Genomic DNA, 9263 nt, shown 5'->3' on the forward strand with positions numbered 1-9263 from the left:
GTGTGTGTGTTGTTATTGTTGTGTACTGTCAAGTCGTAACTGACCCACAACTGAACCTCCTGTCAGGTTTTTAGAGACAGTTAATTGCAAGAGAGGAGATTGTTCATCTTTCCTCTATTGAGCATCTGGTGGCCTCGCAACTGAGTGCCTTCGGGTTGCACTACAACTTCTCACCACTAAGCCATCAGAGTTCTCTCTCTTCACACACACCACACACACACACACACACACACACACACACACACACACAGAGATATATACACACACATATGTACTTATAGATAACATGTATTTTTACGTAGATACCCACATATCTATAAATCTGTTATATATAATTATGTTTATGCATTTACATAATGTTTATTTACTGATCCAAGTAACATGAAGTTGCTGACTGTTTCAGTCTCTTCTCTATCCATCATGGCATTGCCTATTGGTCTGGTGGTAAAAATCTTTGTTTTCTTAACATTGAGATGTAATCCATATCGAAGGCTGACTTCCTTGATTTTCTGCAACAAGTGCTTCAAATCCTCCCCACTGTTATCAAGCTACGTTGTGTCATCTGCATAATGCAGTATATTGATGAGTCTCTAAGCATACTAAGTGAATAAGTATGGAGAGAGAATACAACCCTAACACGCATCCTTCTTAATTTTAATCCATGCTGTTTTTCCCTCTTCTGTTTGCACAACAGTATCCAGGTCCAGGGATAGGTTTCACATAAGCACAATTAAGTGTCGTAGGACTTCCATTCTTCTCAGTGTTAGCCATAAATTGTTATGATCCACATAGTCAAATGTCTTTTCATAGTCAATAAAGCACAAATAGACATTCTTCTGGTATTCTTTACTTTCAGCAAGGACTCATTTGACGAATATTAACCTATTAACAATTTATACCCTTGGTCCTAGAACTAGATCAGGAAATCAAGAGGTGTAATGCACTAGGTAAGTTGTCAGTTAGAGACTTTGTCAAATTATTGAGGGGTAATGATGTCAGTTTTAGGACTAAGGTGCCTTTTAATTCAGGTTATGATCTTTTTGATCACTTACTATGCATCTGAGAGCTGGACAATAAACAGAGTGATAGAAAAAAAAAGAATTTATGCCTTTGAGCTGTTATGTTAGAGAAGAACACTGAACATCCATCTCAGGGCCAAAAGAATAAACAAATATATCTTGGAAAGAGTGCTGTGAGAGTATTCTCTGGAGACCTCACATACTTTGGGCATGTTTCTAGGAGGTTATTCATTGGAATAGGACATGAAGCTTGGAAGGGTGGAGGTTTGACAAAGGAGAGGAAGACCTTCGACCAGGTGTATTGATACAGAGACTTCCACAATAGGCGCTACTGTGTCAAATGTGAAGTCGGCACAGGTTAGGACAAGGTTCAGATTTTTTATTCATAGTGTTGCTTTGAGTTGTACTCAACTCAAAGGAACCTAACAACAACATATTTACTGAAAGAAAATGTAGATTTTAAATAACATAGATTTTGTATATGTACATTTTTATCTAGATACATGCATACTATAAAAACTTATATTTACAAAATTATATTTAAGAATACACACACAGAGGGATATGTATATACAGTTAAGAAAGCAGTCTTGCTGCTTTATTGAATGTACTTAATCTGAGTTACCTGTTTCTTTGTGATTACATTATTCATTTTTTTACATGAATGGTTTTAGTGAATTATAGCACAAGATGCATGAGTATTTTTTCCTAATTTGGTGAGATTGACTCTAATTTTTGGCTAAAATGTTTCCTCACAATAAGTAAATAAAAAGTTGATGTTATGAATGAGCCTTGGGTGATATGAAATGGTTCACTGAGCATTGGAACATAAATATATTTATCTCAAACTCTTTGCCGTCAAGTCAGATCTAACTTATTGCTGACCCTCTAATGGTTTTCTGATAGTATGGCCTAGTGATAAGGAACTACATTGCAATCCTGAAGGCATGCAGTTCAAATATGCCAGCTGCTTCCTGAGAGAGATGGATAGTTTTTATTCTCCTGTACAATTAAAACTGCCTCTAAAAGCCATCTGGAATGTCATCTATGCATCAGTTCTGATTCAGCAGTACACAGCAACAACCACCACAGCAACAATATAAATAGAAAGTATATTGCTCATCTTTCTCCCTGAGTTCCTATATAGATATATAGATTGAAATAAAGAAAGATTTGTTCTTTTGTTAAGTACCTCTTGAGTTGGAACCATCTGGTAGTTGCCCTTTCATCAGGTTTTCAGAGGCATTAAATCACATGGAAGGCGATTGTTCATCTTTATCCTACAGAGCAGCTGTTGGATTTGAACAGTTATCTTTCAGGTTGACAGTGCCAATCTTTACCACAAGGGAGCTCTGGTGGCCTGTCAGGTAGGAGCTGAAATGCAATCTCAGATGCAGACAGTTCAAATTCACTAGCTAATTCACAGAAGAAAGATGAGCACTCTCCTCTCATGTGATTAAAAGTGCCTCTGAAACTCAATTAAGAAAATATTTGTTAACCCTAATTAAAATGACATTATATCATTACATTCTTTTCAAATGTTTTGTGAAGGGAGAGGCACATTCACAAAGAACAGAGGTGAAGATTTGAAAATCCAAGTGACAAAAAGAATATAGGAAAAAAATCTGAAACATACTTTCTGAAAGTCTAAGATTTCAAAATTATATAGCACATAATTATAATAAATGAAAAATATAAATATAACCTAACATATGCTATGTAAAATGTATGATATGTTACAATTAGAATGCGTATTTATAATTTTTTCAACCATTAGATATTAATCTGAAAACCACAAAATTTTAAACTCTATCAAATGAAATCATATAGTAATATATCCTGTGGGTGTATGGTACTCCTTTGCTACAAATTAGTACTCACAGATTGTATATGCTTTTATTTATTTATTTTTATTTTTAAGATCTCACCTATGTCATTAGCCCTCTGGAAACACTAGAGTAATTAAATTCTCAGCGGTGAAATGTGTAGAATAATTAAAGTTGTCAAAATTTCCAACATGCCTGGATCCTCAGGCTATTCAAAGAAAATAAAACACCAAACAACCTAGGAATCATATATGAAATTACTTTACGGTCATTTAAAATATTTTTTCTGGCACAAAATGTCACATAAAACATCTACTATGTAATATAGTAAATATTATTAGTAATTTTATGTTCAAAACAGAAATCAAACAATTATTCTCGTTAAGTAGGTTTTATACTGAAATCTTTTTGGATTAGAAGAAAAATGTCTTTCGTTTAAAATATTATGAAGAGTGAAAATTTACTTATTGTTTAGCATCCACAAAAAGTGAAGCTGTTTAAAACACAGAGAATCTAAAATACTGTAAGAACTACATAAGTAATTATTGTGATTTGTGTTCATAGAGAAATGAGAAAAGCCAATTATAATCTTCCTGCATAAAGTTTTGATGAATGGAAACTTCTGGTCTAACAGGTTTTGAACTCTGTCTATGCTTCACACATAAAGCAAGTCAAACAGATTAAAAACCTATATTGAAAACAAAAATATGTCCATAGACTAGAATTGTTGTTGTTGTTAAGTGCCGTCGAGTCGCAGGCGACTCATAGCAACCCTATGAAGGAGAGTCCTCGACGCTTGGGTGCCTTTCATCCTCTCTCCAGATAGACAAGAATTAGATTAGAAAAAAAAAAAAAAGGAAAAAGAAAAAGTAAAGCTAGATTCCAAGACTTGCTCTTGATCAGGAAAAAGAAGCAAAGAAAACCTGGTCTTCTTTAATGAGGGATAATGAGTACTTAAATTAGCACAATATACCATATGAAATTGGAGCCAGATTCGTTCCTTGCTGTAAAGTTTCTTGTGAAATCCTTCTGCTCCCGAGATGAGACTGTAGTACTACTAGTGAGAACTACTTATAAACTGGAGCTTTTATAAGACTGTTTGCCTTAGAATATAAAGAGCGGTAGTAGTGTCATATTTAAGAGTTTTACTGTTGATCAAAAGATTGACAGTTCAAACCCACTTGTATTTCTGCAGGGGAAAAATATCTGATGATTTGCTTTCATAAAGTTTACAGCTGAATATTTTCTAGTGGGCATATTTCAACTCCATTTCATAATAGCACTATGAGCCAAGATTGACCTAATAGTACATAATAAGGACAAACTAAAAATGTGTTAGGAAGCTGATTGAAGATCTCATCTGTGTAAGGCATCTACATGATATAGTTTAGAATTGGGCATCCAATAAAGTGATGTGAAGAAAGAAAAAAAAATCACTAGAAAGAAAAAATATCACTAGAAATATTCAACAGTGCAACCTAAATACTAAAATGATTACTCAGTATTCATCTAATAGCAAAAAACAGTGATTACTTTGGGTTAAGTGTAGTGAACTTGAGTTGAGTGAAGTGATTTTCTGTGCTTCAAAAGAATCATCAGTGGTATATTATCAACCCAACTAGAATTTGAACATAGGAGGTAGTAAACTTCAATGCAGACAGATGGAAAATGTCCACCAAAGGTTATCTTTTATTATGAAGAACTATGTAAATTTTAGGGAACAAAGGTCATTTACACCAGAGTAAGAGATATTTATAAAAGTCAAATTTTAGAATTAGAGCAATATTTGAAAGTGCTTTTGCATCACCTTGCTATTTTTTTTCTTGCTATTTAATTTCTGTATATGCCCTTTACAGATCATAAAGATGAGCTGTTTTCCCTACTTTAAAATGCTTGCTATATTAAGGGCAAAACTTCTATTGTAAATCCAGATAATAGTGTTAGACTTAATAATCAATAAAATTTCATTTTAATATCTCCAATTCTCTAGGGAGTTCTGCACGGCAATTCCAAAGGCACCTGATTGGAAACCACCTTCTTGGCTGCAACAAAAAGATAGGCAAATCCCTCTCTGTGCAATTTAGCAGCTCTGAAAACCCTCTGGGGGATCAACTATGAGTAGGTTCTGGCTCAACAGTATACAAGAACACCACCATTATTTATCTAGGATGTTACAATGTAATTTTATTTAGAAGTGAACTTAAGACTTTTTTTAAAAAAATTAATTTCAAAAAACATTTACAGAGATTTTGAATTTCCATCCATTCATTGTTGCACTTTTCTCCCTGTCAAACCCCCAACCCCAATTTCACTCTTCTCCTTGAAAAGTAAAAGAAAAATTCTTTCATTGGTAAACAATCCCCCTCCACCCCCCCACCCCACACCCACCCTGAGTATATTCTACTCTGCAACCTTCATTCCGGACTCTTATGATAATCATAATGCCCTATAATATATTGCTTTTAAACTGTTCTCTCCCTCACCCATTTCAATATAGTATATATAATACGTGCAGTTTTTCTCATTCTTACCCCAACCCTGATGTCAGTTCCACTTTACCACAGTGGCACTATGCAGTGTTTGTCCTTTTGTGACTGAGATATTTCACTCAGCATAATGTCCACAAGGGTCACCCATTTTGAATAATGTTGCATGAGTTCCTTGTTTTTCAATGAAGCATAGTATTCCATTGTGTGAATATACCACAGCTTCTCTATCCATTTGTTTGTTGATGGGCCCTTAGGTTGCTTCCAACTCTTTGCTATTGTAAACAAAGCTGCAATAAACATGGGTGTGCATATATATCTGCTTGGGTGGTGGTTATGGTCTCTCTGGGGTATATTTCCAGTAGTGGAACTGCTGGATCAAACAGAATCTCTATTTGCAACTTTTTGAGATAGTGCCACACCACTTTCCACAGTGGTGGCACCATTTTACACTTCCATCAACAGTGAATTTCCAGTCTCTCTACAATCTCGCCAGCATTTGTGGCTTGCTGTTGTGTTAAATTTTGCTATTCTGACCAGAGTGAGATGATATCTCATAGTTGTCTTGATTTTCATCTTAGAGCTAGGGATTTTGAACATTACTTCATGTGCTTGTTGGCCATCTGAATGTGTTCTTTGGTGAAGTGTCTGTTCATATCCTGTGTCCATTTTTTGATTGGATTATTTACCTTTATCTTGTAGTGGTGTTAAGTATTTTTAAATTCTATATATAAGTCTCTTATCTGACATGTCATTACCAAATACTTTTTCCCAGCCTGTGGCTTCTCTTTTACTCTGTTGGAGAATTTTTTGGATGTGCATAGGGCTTTGATTCTTAGAAGCTCCCATTCATCTATTTTATCTTCTCCTGGTTGTACATTTTTCAGGATACTTGGAAGACTGTTTATGTTGTGGATTAGGACTACTAGAGTTCTTCCAAGCTTTTCTTTAATGAAGTTTATATTCCTTGGTTTTAGTCTTAGGTCCATGATCCACCTTGAGTTGGTTTTTGTATATGGAGTGAGGTGTGGATCTTGCTACATCGTCTGCAGTTAGTTTTCCAATTTTGCCAACACCATTTGTTAAAAAGGCTGTCATTTATCCACCTGACTGATTTCATCTCCTTATCAAAAATCAGTTGACGAAGAGTAGATGGGCTGATTTTCGAGTTCTCAGTTCTATTCCATTGATCTATATGCCTGTCATTGTACCCGTACCATGCTATCCTAATTAACACGGCAGTGTAGCAGGATTTTAAATCAGGGAATGAGATGCCTCCTACCTTTTTTTCTATTTTTAAGGAGCGCTTTGCTTAGTCATGGCTTCTTCCCATTCCAAATGAAACTGGAGATTGTCTTTTCCATCTTGTTGAAGAATGGGATCTGAATTTGTATTGCAATTGCATTGAACATGTAAATTGCCTTTGGTAGTATGCCATTTTCCCAATATTCAGTCTTCCTATTCATGAGCAAGGTATATTCTTCCACTTCTCCAGGTCTCTTTTTTGTTTCTTGTAGTAATGTTTTGTAATTTTCTTTGAATAGATCCTTTGTGCTTCTGGTTAGATTTACTCCCAAATATTTTATCTTGTGAAGTGTATTGCTTTCTTAGCACCCACTCTGTATTCTCTTTGTCACTGTAGATAAATTCAACTGATTTTTGTATGTTGATCTTGTATCCTGCTACTTTGCTGAATTGGTCAACTATGTCCAATAGTTTTCTGGCTGAGTCATTAGGGTTTTCTAAGTATACTATCATATCATGTGCATAGAGAGATAATTTTACCTCTTTGATGTCCTTCTTTTGTCTTATTGCTATTGCTAAGACTTCCAATACAATATTGAATAAGAGAGGTGATAATGGGCATCCTTGCCTAGTTTCTGTTCTTAAACAGAATGCCTTTAAACTCTCTCCATTGAGAACAATGTTGGCTCTCAGGTTTTCATAAATACTTTTTATTATATTGAAGAAATTCCCCTCTAGTTCTATTTTGTTAAATGTTTTAATCAGGAAAGGGTGTTCAATTTTGTCAAAGGCCTTTTCTGTATCAATTGATAGGATCATATGGTTCTTTTTCTTTGCTTTGTTAATATGATGAATTACATTAATTGTTTTTCTTATATTGAACCATCCTTGCCTACCTATTATGTATCCCACTTGGTCATGATGGATTATTTCTTTGATGTATCATTAGATTCTCTTGGCCAGGATTTTATTCAGAATTTTTGCAACTATGTTCATAAGAGATACTGGCCTATAGTTTTCTATTTTGGTGGTGTCCTTTCCTGGCTTTGGTATCAAGGATATATTTGCTTCATAGAAGGAGTCTGGCAGAATTCCATCTTTTTCTATGAACTGAAGATTTTTTCAAACAGAATGATGGTAGTGCAAGTGGTTAAGCATTCAACTATCAGACTAATAGTTAGCTATTCTCACGTCCATCTCAGCAAACAGGCTGGCAATGTGCTTCTGTAAGCTTAAATTCTTGAAAACTTGTTGTTGTTGTTAAGTGCCATTGAATTATGGGTGACTCAGCAATTTTATGAATGAAAGTCCTCAACACTTGTGTGACTTTCTTCCTTTCTTCAGGTTCATAGGGTTTCTGGAGGCAAGCTTTTAAGGAAGTGCCATGGGTAACCATTTGACACATCGGTGTCAGTGTTCAGCTTCAAAGCGACCACGAGTTACCTTTATATGGCAAGTGGACAAACCAGAGTTATACGACCTAGAAGAATGTTTGAACAAAAACCATGAAAAACATCTTTCAATATTTTCTACTTGCAGCTAAAATCCATCTGACATCAGCAATAACAATTGACTCTACATAGCCTTTTCTGAATGCAACTTGAATTTGTAGTAGTTTCCTGTCAATATACTGTTCCAGCTGTTTTTTAATGATCTTCAGCAAGATTTTACTTGCAAGTGAAATTAACAATATCATCGAGTACTTTCCATAATCTGCTGGATCACCTTTTTTAGGAATGAGATACTATTGTTTTTCAATTTGTGTTCATAGGAATAATATGTAGCAGATATAGTTGTGATTTTTTCTATTTGAATTGCAAGATAGCTTGGTTGTACTATGTAATATCTATGGAGGATGTTGTATTTCTAATAGTGTAGTATTTTAAATATTGGGCTGCCTTCTAACAGAAAGATTTCAACTACTCTTATTAAAACAGGATTGCCATAAGTTAGAATTAATTCAGCTATAGTTTTTGTTTTTATTTGTCTTTATATAATTTCTCGAGGATCACATATGTGATATTGTTGTTAGATACAATATAATACATTATGATTCACAGTGACCCTGTGAAAAGATAAAATTTTTGCCCTATCCTGTTGTTAAGCACCACCGAATCATTTGTGACTCATAGTGACCTTATGAGCAATAGTTTTCAACCTTGCTTTATCTTGAGCCACTTCATCTCTGACAAACCTACCCCATTTCCCTAGTCACCGAGTCAATTCATGTCATCCAGGTTCTTTCTCTAGCATTATCGCACCACCTTTCCAATAATGATGTCCCTCTCTGAGGACTGGTGCCTCCTTGCAACACACTCAAAATATGTCAGACAAAGCTTCAGAATCTTTGTCTCCAAGGAGCAGCCTGGTTTCACCCATTCTAGGATGAATCCGTTTGTTCTCTTAACAGTCCATTATATATTTAATACTTATCCTCATAATGTTCACCATACTCAAGTTTGTTATTGGAGTCATTGTGTCAATCCATTTACTTAATGATTTTCTTCTCCTTCTCTGACTTACTGCTTTCTCAAGCATGATATCTTTTTCAAGAGTGAACCCTCTTGACAACATGCCCAAAGTGTAGTTTTACCATCCTTGCCTCTAAGGAATACCATGGTTTCATTTTCTCCAAGACAGATATATTTTCTTTTGGCAGTCCAAGGTATATTCAGCACTCTTTGTCA

Source organism: Elephantulus edwardii, unplaced genomic scaffold (assembly GCF_000299155.1).
Source record: "Elephantulus edwardii isolate Elephantulus edwardi_28Jun2011 unplaced genomic scaffold, EleEdw1.0 scaffold00018, whole genome shotgun sequence".
NCBI classification, from domain to species: Eukaryota; Metazoa; Chordata; class Mammalia; order Macroscelidea; family Macroscelididae; genus Elephantulus; species Elephantulus edwardii.